Consider the following 10501-nt stretch of genomic DNA (forward strand, 5'->3'; position numbering starts at 1 on the left):
TCCCTCTAATTCTCTGCCTTTATATATCTCTTTCTTTCAATTTTTGAGGCAGGGTCTCATATAATCCAGTCTGGCCTCAAACTCACCATATAGAGTTCAAAGGATGGCTTTGAACTCCTGATCCTGCTGCTTCTGCCTTCTAGACAGGGTCATACTCTGCAGCCCAGGCTGGCCTTCAACCTGTGATTCTCCTGCCTCAGACTCTGGAGTGCTGGGCTACCAAGCTCAGAACCTAACTTTTTTGTCCTCATGTAAACTGTTCAGGGGGCCATGAGGCATGTCTCCTATCTTCCAGGGCTTACCCTGAGTTGGAGAATTCTGTGCCACTCCAAATCCTCCCCCGAGGCCCCAACGGGGTGGGCCTCTTTCCCCTCCTGCCACAACCTGTCAGATCTTGCACTCTGGGCCAGCCTGCCTGTTGGGCCCCACTTGGGAAGGAAGCTGCAGAGTCCCCAAGACTTGGGCCTCTGGGGTGATGACTTGGTGCGGCTTCATCCTGTCCAACCCAAAGTTTGAGAGAGTGCTGAACCAAACCACTAGTGGTTTGGGTCCTGAGACAGAGAAGTGACCAGGGACCATCCCTCTAGTGCTCTACCTGGCAAGCGCAGGGTCTCTCCTCTCCCCTAGTCTTATTCAAAGGGGAGGCATCCCCTTCTTGCCCACAGGATGGGGACTCTGTGGCAGTATATGGAAATGCTGGGAGTGGTTGGAAAAACTGCTCCCGGAGCCATAGCCACCCAGTTCTGGGAAGGCCCTGGCCCGTGCTACTCTCTAGACGCTGTTCAATGTGGGCTGGGGTCCACCGCCTCTGTCCTGCCCTGCAGAGGGCCAAGTAGCAGTCCACCATGCCCAAGGAGGTTGGCGTGGCCACAGAGGGCACCCTGCCCCTCCTTGGCTGGGTTTTGTTCCCGGCCCCCTACCTGGGCACCAGGCCAGGCCCTGAGGCAGGGCCCCGTCCAGGGGAACAATACCACCGTGTTCCTGATGGTGGAGGGGTGGAGGGGAGGCCTAAGGATGAAGAGGGAGAGACATGCACAGAAAAAGGGAAGGATGGAGTTAGGGTAGGAGGGTCTTTCTCAGGGATCTACGGGTAGCTGTGGAGTCTCCCAGAGGTCCCCAGTGGGTGGATGGGGGAGGGTGCCGGGAAGGCTGGAAAGGGGAAGGGCGCAGACTCAGGGGTCACCTAGCCTAGAATCAGAAAGTCTTGTCCACAGCAGCAAGAGAGGAGTGGGTGAGATAAAAGGAGGGACTTCCTAGACTGGAGAAGGTGCCGTAGAAGTGAAGATTCCTGTTTGGCAGGAGCCCCCACCACCACCACCACCACAGAGTACCCAGGCCCATGCCCATTCCGGATATGGAGAAAGTTGGGCCTGAGTTGGGGGACAGACGAGTGAGCGTGGGGCGGGCCGCCTCGGGGGCACATGACGGCGGCGCCTGCCCCGCCCCGCGCCCGCCCCCTGCCCGGCCGTGGGGGGAGGAGACGCGGAGGTTTTAAAGGCGATCTGGGCCGGCCGGCGGGGTGGGGCGCGGCCGGCGTCGTCTCGCCCGCGCGCAGCCCGGCTCCCCTCCCCCGCGGGGAATTGGGGTCCGACCCGGGAGAGACTCGCGGGGCGCGGGCGGCGACAACTTTCCCGCGCGGGCCGGGAAGCAGAGAGGGGGCCGTGACCGCCTGGCCCGGGAGGCACGAACTGGATCAGGCTGGAGGCGACAGCAGGTAGACTTGCGGGGCCCGAAGGCCTGACCCCGGCGTGGTGCAGCGCCGAGGCCACAGCCCCTGGTCTTGACGAGAGGCCTGCTGCTGTCTTGTGCTAGCCCCAGACTGACCTCTAGATTTGCAGGCCACCGAACCCCTCAGCTGTGCGTGACCTTCCAGCTTGGCCTGGCCCCACTGGCCATTTGAGTGTCTAGGAAGTGCCTTGGCTCCCTGTACCTGCCCCCTTCCCAGCCTGCAGCCGCTGCCCGCCTGTGACAGGGTGGCCCGAGAAGGTAAGTCTGGGGGCTGGACGACCCTGGCCCCGAGGCTGCCCCAGGCAGCCCAGCTCAAAGCCGGCACGCCCGGCAGGTGCGCAGGCTTCCAGGCGAGGTGATGCGGGCTCGCCCTGGTCGCTCACCCACGCACTGTGCCTGGGCCAGCCTGGGCACATGTGTTCACACCACCACAATGCTGGGAAGGGAGGATCCTTCACTGGGCCCATGCCCTGAGGAGCATCAGAGCTCTCTGTCCTTGCCGGGGGAGGGGGTCCCCAAGAGCATCCCTAAGACCCCTCGACTGGACAGGCCTTGCTTGAGGACCTAGCAGGGGGCCTTAAAATAGCTGTGGGCCCAGCCCAGGGCTGGCACGCGGCGCCTATGCGTGACAGGGCGTGTCCAGGGGGTCGGGCCTGTCTGAGCTGGCCTGGCCTCCGAGCTTGGCAGATTCTTACTTGCTGGAGAAAGGCAGCCAAGACAGATGCCCCATGAGGCACCCCCATGCCATAGGCCACCCTATGCCTGTTGCAAGTGGAGGCCAGATGTTCCCAGCAGGCCCCAGCTAGCCCCGTCCTTCTTCGCTTCCCTGCATCAGGCCTGTGGGACTCGCTGGGACACTCCTGCCTCAGCTTCCTGAGTGCTGGCATGACAGTGTGCAGCACCATGCCTACCCTGGTCCCATAGCAGCATCGGGTTAGTTACTTTTGTTTTCTGAGTCTGATGTAACCCAGGCTAGCCTCAAATTTCTGATCCTCCTGCCTCCGCACCTGAGTGCTGGGGTCACAGGCCTGCACCATCCCTGGCTTCCACAGTCCTGGTGATTGAACTCCGGCCCTGTGCATGTCAGGCAAGCACTCTGCTCTTTGAGCTACATTTCCGTACCCATTTTAGTTGACAAAAAGACAGGGTTTCTTGTAGTCTGGGCTAGCCTCAAACTTGACATTGAAACCATTGAGCTCCCCACTCTCTTTCCTGCAACTCTCAAGTGCTAAGGCTATGGGCATGAGCCACCAACTCCAGCTTAGGCCACCTTTTCTTCTCAGAGAGAGTGTTAGACTTTACTGGGAATATCTCCGCCGCCTCAGTTTTTCCATCTGTAAACGGGAACATTTGGAGGTGCAGTGAACAGAGCACACTCTCTAGTCTCCCATAGGGTGCTGAGGTCTCCTCATATCCTGCTGTTGAATGTCCTCAGTGGACAAGGAGGTGTGTCTTCCTAGCTGGTCATGGGGAAGGATTGAGGGTTGTGGCGTGGGCGTGAGAATTCTTGGGTAGGGAAGGACAGCACCATGCCGGGCATGGCTGAGTCACACTCTAGCGGCGCCTTGCCTCAGGCTGCTGGAGCTAGAGCTGGCGCCACCCTGGGTGTGGCTACTGAGCTGTGGCCCTGGGCAGAGCAGGGCTGGGTGGCAGGATGGGCACATGGGCCTTGAGGGGCTGAGGGGAGCAAATTTGGGATGCCCGTTGGTACATCCCTTTTGTCTCCTGTGTGCCCTTCCAGGACTGGGTTCATTCAAACCACAGGTATGCATCTGGGGCTCTGGAATCGTAAGTTTTGGGCCTGGGGATAATAATTATCAACCTATTAATACAAAAAATTTTTGAGGCATGATCTAATGTAATGTAGTCCATGCTGGCCTGGAACTGAAGAAATAGTCCAGGATGTCCTTGAACTCCCGATCCTTAAACCTCCACCTCCTGAGCGCTGGGATTACTTGTGTACACCATGATGAAGGGTTTGTGCTTTAAGATGGTACCCGCTGACTCCATGCTTCCAGCAAAACAGTCAAGTGCTCTCTCTACCCACAGTCAGTTTGGTCAGTTGAGAGACAGTCTCATTTCATAGCCTGTCTTGGTCTTGAATCCTCCTGGCTCAGCCTCCTGAACGGTAGACTGACAGACGAGCCTCACAAGGCACTGCTGGTTCCTGGAAGTTTTGCAGTTAAGGGAGTGAGCCAAAACTTCCAGAAGACACTGGGTGATGGAGGTCAGCGCTCCTTCTCCTGTCCCAGGCCAGGCCAGGACCTGGGATGAACTTCACCCTGGGGACACTGATTGGCTTGGGGGGAACCCAGCACCGCAAACAGAATGTTAAGGAATGGAGTGGGGAATTTGGTTGTTGGACTGTGTGGCTGGCGGGCAGCGAGGGTGGGACGTGGCTGTCGTCTTTGCCTATTTATACCAAGTGATTCAGCCCTCCCTCACCCCTTCCTGCGCCCCCTCCACTCGCGGCTAGGCACTAGGCCCACCCACTTGCCTATGCCCTGCCCCCCAGCCCGGGCGGGTTGTCTGGTCCCTGCGTGGGGACGGGCGTGGAGGGCAGGCATCTGCGCCGCAGGTCAGGTTGGCCCTAACCCAGCCGCCCAGCTCCTGGGAAGAGTCTGGGCCATTAGCGAGCGCCGGTGACTGGGGCGGGGGCGGGGGCGGAGCTGGGCGGAGTCTGCAGCCCTTGGTATTTTCCGATCCTCGCTGCTTCGCGAGAGTGGAAAGTATTTGGGGATCAGGGTTGGGGACTGCCGGAGGGCCTCTGCCCTGGTTCCTTCTTGGGGTTCACTGTGGGTCCTCCAGGGATGCCGAGGGCTTGTAGGCTGTGTGTGCTAATACCGACCGGGATGTCACAGCCTAAGGCCCCCACCCTGTTCCCCAAGCCCTCTAGCTCCAGGGCTTCTGTCCCCTTGAGTCCCCTTGTGAGGCTGAGAGTCACAATCCTTGGTACAGGGTGTCCCAGCTCCTGGACACCTGCGTGGTAATGCCCCTCCACACCAGACACAGACCTCTGGTGTGTGTGTGAGGATGGGAGTGGCCTTGGCCGCAGCCTTGGGCTCTTTGTAGGGGAAACCCCACAGGAAACCAGCCTGGCCAAATGGCCGCCCTTCCCGTTTTGGTCCCTGGGACGAATATGCTGTCTCACTTCCGGAGGTGACTGGGAGGCTGATCAGCCTGCGGCCCTGGGCTGCCCCCAGACCCCAAAGAGACAGAGGTGGGCTGGGGTTTGTTGGGAAGGAGTGGTGGTCTCTGTCTCTGTACCTCTCTCTTTGTGTGTGTGTGTATGTACACGTCGTGTATGCGTGTATTCGGGAAGACACAGCAGGATATCTCAATCCTTATTCCTCAGACATTGGTAATGCCAGATCTAGACATTAGGATCTGACTGTCCTGCCTGTCACTGCCTGGTATGACAGAATGCTTCTGTCCTTGATGTCACCCAGGGACTCTCCCAATGACTTAGGAAGTAGAGATTTTCTCTCTTTTTTAAGATTTTTTTCCTTTTCATTTTTGTGTATATGTTGGGTATGTGCATGTATGTGTAGGTGCCTACAGAGTCCAGAAGAGGGCGCCACATCCAATGGAGCTGGAGCCACAGGCATCTGTGAGCCGCGAAACCAAATTCAGGTTCTCGGACAGACAACATGCAATCTAAGCTGTTGAGTCATCTTTCCAGTCCTGAAGTTGTCTCTTTTAGAGTCCCGGGTATCCCAGATTGCCCTCCAGCTTGCTCTGTAGACAAATTTCTTGTTTTATTTTATTTTTCCAACTTAGGCTTTCTCTGTGTAGCCCTGGCTGTCCTGGAACTTTCTCTGTAGACCAGGCTGGCCTTGAACTCCCTGAGACACACCTGCCTCTGCCTGCAGAGTGCTGGCTATATATGTATAAACCACCACACTTCCTTGATATGGTACTGGGGGTGGAGCCAAGCCCAGTCAGTGTGCTAGGCCAGCAGTTGCCATCGAGTCTTAGCCATTGTTGCTTTTTCTTTTTTTTAGTTAAAAGTGATTTCCATGTGCAGGTGTTTTGTTTGCGTGTATGTTCAGTATCTGTAGAGTCCAGAAAAGAGTGTCCGGTTCCCTAGAACTGAAGTTGGAGATGGTTGTGAGCCACCATGTAGGTGCTGGGAATTGAACTTGGAACCCCTGGAAGAGTAGCCAGTGCTCTTAACCCCTGAACCATCTCTAGCTCTTTCCTTTTGAGACACGCCATGTCTTAGTAGCCCAGGCTGGCTTCTACCTTGAGATCTTTTTACCTCCGTCCTAGGTGCAGGGATTCCAAGTCTGCTATCATGTCATGTCGTATCAGGCTCTGAGAGAATTCATCATTGCTCTTTTGCAGATAGAGACTTTGTCTCAGAGCAGGTGCGTTCTTTGCCCAGAGTCAACCAGCACAGTCAGACTCCCCTGCAGTCTGACAGGCTCCAGAACTGAGCTCCCCTCGCCAAGCCCTTTCTCTCCCTTTCCTTTTCTCCTTCCGTTTTTCATATGTAGACCAGGCTAGCCTCAAACTCACATAGGTCTTCTTGCCTCTGTCACCTGAAAGCTGAGATCACAGGTATGCGCCACCGTAGGGCTTATATAGACCTGGGCCTGGTGCATGACATGAGCTGTCTGAAAATTCTACTCTCCTCCCCTGTGTGTGTGTGTGTGTGTGTGTGTGCGCGTGTGTGCACAGAGTGCAACATCAAGTGTAGTTTCTCAGGATTGTGTGTGTCTGATGTCTTCAAAGGTAGAAGACATTGAATCTCCCAGAACAGGACTTACAGATGGTTGTGAGCCACTATGTGGGTGCTAGGAACTCAACTCAGGTCCTCTGAAAGAGCAACAAGTGCTCTTAACCACTGAGTCACCTCTCCAGCCCCGACCTTGTTTTCTCAGAGAAGGTATCTTACTAGGACATGGAGCTGGTGAGGTGGGCTGGAGGTGAGCCCTAGAGTCTTGTACCTTCTCCTCCCCAGCTCGGGCATTACAAGTGTGAACTCCCATGCCTGGGGACAACACAAGCCTTGTGCTAACATGGCGACCACTTTATTGATTGACCTATCACTGCAGACCCTGACATTTTGTAAAGAAGATGCGTGTGTTGTCTGGTCTTTGTGTGGGTTTTGTGCATGTCAGTGCAGTGCCCTCAGAGACCAGAAGAGGATGTGAAATCCCCGGAGGCTGGAGTTACAGGCAGTGTGACAGGTGCTGAGAACCGAACTCAGGCCTTCTGCAGGAGCAATACCCGCTCTTAACCACAGAGTCAGCTCTTCATCTGAAACAAGGTGTTGCTATGTAGCCCTGGACGGTCTAAAACTCCCTACATAGACCAAGCTGGCCTTGAACTCACAAAGATAATGCTGTTGAAGTTAAGTCCTGGTATATATATATATATGTCTTGATGTAGCAGTCCAGGTAAAGGTGGGAGCTGAACCCAATGGATTCTGGGAATATGGTGGCTGTTGCCCTGGCAATAGGTCTGTGGACCCGCCCATATATCTGCCCCAGGTTCTGGATGCTAACACAGCCTGTTCTACAGAGTGAGTTTCAGGACAGCCAAGGCTATACAGAGAAACCCGGTCTCAAAATAAATAAATAAATAAAATTTCTGTGTATGTGTGTATTCACAAGTGCAGAGATTGGAGGGCGACTTGCAAGGGTCGGTATGCATTTCTACTCTGTGGTTCTTGGGGTTTGAGCTCAGGGCATTGGGTTTCATGGCAATGTTTACTTGATGGGCCATCTTGCTGGCCCGCATGCAGGATGCTATTCTACATTGGGTAGGCCCTACATTTTATAGCTTGCCCTAGTACTGAGTGCCAGATACTTCCTCTGTAAATCTTTGCTGGCCTTCCTAGTAGAAGGTTTGGGTTGTTGTTATTTTGTTTTTGTTTTTTCTTCTTTTTCCTTGAGACTAGGGTCTCAAACTGGAGCCCAGTTAGGCCTAAAACTCATTCTGTAGCTTAAGCAGGCTTTTTGATTTGATTCTTGGCACCCTTCCTGCCTCAGTCTCCTCAATGCTGAGATAAACTTGAGCCACCAACTGCAACTTTTGTAGTCTGCTTTACAGATGGGGAAACTGAGGCTTGGAAGGCCTTTGGGAAACCTGAGGAGCAGGGACTGAAACTTCACTGAGGTATTATTGTTGTTGGGGTAGATCGGCCTGCTTCTCCTTGCTTGGGCCCTGGGTTATGTGGGGCGGGGGGTGGGGTATCCTGAGCTGGCTGTGGACGAGAGGGCTGAGGTGGGAGGCCCTGGAGTTTCCTTCTGCCCTTCAGGCTTCTAGGAAGTGGCGCCAGCTGGGGTGAGGTCACTTCCTCCCTCCAACCGCCCACCCCCCTCAGCTTCCTCTCTCCAAGGCCCCATTTGGCCTGCTCTGGGCTCAGGGCTGTGGGTGGGGATAGAAACACAGTAGAAAGCAGTGGGGAGGCTCTGCGGCCTCTTGGGCCTATTAGGGCTTTCTGGTGCCTCCAACTTTGTTGGGCTGGGGTGGAGGCACTCCTGGGTGCCCAGCTCTAGCTGGCTCACTCCACCCTTCCTACTGATTTGATGCCCCTCTTTCTGGGAAGGCTTCTTCCCTCCTGGAAGCAGAGGAGGGCTAGGGTGTGGTTCAGTTTAGGTTCTGACCCCGGCACCTCTTAAACTGGGTGTGGTGAGGTCTATCTATAATCCTAGACTCCAGAGGTAGAGGCAGGAACTCAGCTATGTGAGACCCTGCCTGAAATAAAGATAGGCAGGCAAGCAGGAATGCCCCCAACCTCATTCTCTCTTCTTTTTCTCCTGTAGGTGCTACACGTCGATCCCACCTGCTGCCCCCTCACCGTGCCTCGGACGGCTGGGGTTCCTGGGGATGGGATTTGGTGCCAGTCACAAATCACATTGCCAGGGATTTCCAACTGACCCTGTGCTCTGCCTTGGGGGCTCCTGTTGCCAAGGATGTCTATCTTGGGTACTGGGTAACAGAAGCCCATCATGACAACTGGCCTGAGGAGCAGGGCTTAGCTGCTTGTGAGCAAGGTCCACAGCAAAGTCGTGTTCACAGTGGCTAAGTTCCGCCCCCTGGACCCCATCTCCTCAGGCCGCCGCTGCCCACCCTGCTCTGCCTCTCCCTGGGCTCCGCCTCCTGTGCCTACTGAGCTGAAACAGTTGATTCCAGTGCACTGGCTCAGTTCAGCAGGAACAGGAGTCCAGCCCCCTAGGAGTTGGCAACCCTGCAGAATGCCATGAGGGAGACCTGAAAACAATGGGGTAATTAGTCCCCACCCAGGCCCAGTTATCTGCTGGAGGCTCTTCCTCTAAGCCTGCATCTCGGTGTTCACCCCAGATGGCCACACCTTGAGATTTCTGTGGTTCCCAAAAACAACAGATGGATGAGTGGGTGGTCCTTGCATTAAAAGCCAGTTGTGTCCCCTCAGGGCCTGGAGGCCCTTCTTCTCCTAAGTCTGGTGGGGCTCAGGCACCACCCCTTACACATACCCTCTTTGAAGTCAGTTACCCAAGAGGAAGTTGTTTTAGGCCCCCTAACGGTTAAATGCCAACTCCCAGCTTCCGCAACAAGGCACTGACCTGATCCAGTGTGCCTAGCATTCCCATGGGGCCTGCAGCTTTCTGATGGTGACAGCGAGGTAGGGAGCAAGGTCAAAGGATATGAGTGGATCCATGCCCCCCCAACCCCATGTTGTGCCTGTTGGAGTAATCTCCAGGCTTGGAAGTTTAAAAGTTGCCTGCTACCCACAAAGAAGACTGGATGGAGACTAGTTGGTACAGGCTGTTACACTTCCCAGACCATGCAGTGTCTTCTCCCCACCCTGGGCAGAGGCAAATCAAAGCCTGGGTGGAGGAACAGAGGGTTGGAGCTTGTATTGAATGCTGTGCTTGTTTTCTAATTAAATAAAAGCTCCCCAGCTTCATTCCTTAAGGTCTGACGTCTCTTCATTCCCACCTCCCACATATGTGCTGCCGGCTTTTTTCATTTCTCTTATTTTGAGCCAGCGTCTCTGTGTAGACCAGGCTGGCCTTGAATCAACTCTCCTTCAGTGTCTGGAGTTTGGGGATAGCAGCTGCGCCACTATACCACACTCTGGGCTCCTAACCTGCACCTATCCCCAACCCTGCTCCACCTGCTTCTAGGAAGGTGGTCGGAGGAGCTGCGACCTGAAGATCCTGAGATCCTTTGGGGTGGCTTGAATGGGAGAGATAACCCAGATCTGGGGTATATGGTAACGAACTGTGGAAGAGCTTTGGTCTGAGATGTGATATGAAGAAGACACTAGGCCTAATGGAGCGACACTGACTAGCAAACCTGCGTGGCACCCCAGTTCCATGAAGGAATATGTTCCAGGAATGTACTCTGCAGCATATGCTGGGATTCACTGGCTGACAACATGCCAGAGCTTAAGGCTATGCACACGCAGACAGACAGACAGACAGACACACACACACACACACACACGCACGCACACACACACATCAGATGGGCCTGAGAGGCAGGCCGCCTCTGATGTGCTCCCTCGAGCAAAGGACCACATCATGAACTATGGCCATACTCATAGCCACGGCCAGCTCCTGTGGCGCCCGACCTCACACGCTGCTGCAGCACCCCAGAGAGGCAACACACACACACACACCCGGCTTCCAGGAGAGCTGACCTCGACAATGACCTAATCGGACGCAACTAAAGGACATAAAGAACCTGAGAATAAGAAAACCCAGGCTGCCGGGCAGTGGTGGCGCACGCCTTTAATCCCAGCACTTGGGAGACAGAGGCAGGAGGATTTCTGAGT

General features: G+C 55.2%; 1 long non-coding RNA gene across 2 annotated transcripts; it reads left to right on the top strand.

The window, feature by feature from the left end:
* Positions 1–1523: 1523 nt before the first annotated feature.
* On the top strand, positions 1524–9636 carry LOC116069711. 2 transcript variants are annotated; one of them, XR_004110104.1, is made up of 3 exons: positions 1524–1986; positions 7777–7854; positions 8505–9636. It is a non-coding gene; the product is annotated as an uncharacterized LOC116069711 (long non-coding RNA). The 2 variants fall into 2 exon arrangements; XR_004110105.1 differs by lacking the exon at positions 7777–7854.
* Positions 9637–10501: the final 865 nt, after the last annotated feature.

Source organism: Mastomys coucha, unplaced genomic scaffold, assembly GCF_008632895.1.
Source record: "Mastomys coucha isolate ucsf_1 unplaced genomic scaffold, UCSF_Mcou_1 pScaffold22, whole genome shotgun sequence".
Taxonomy (NCBI): Eukaryota; Metazoa; Chordata; class Mammalia; order Rodentia; family Muridae; genus Mastomys; species Mastomys coucha.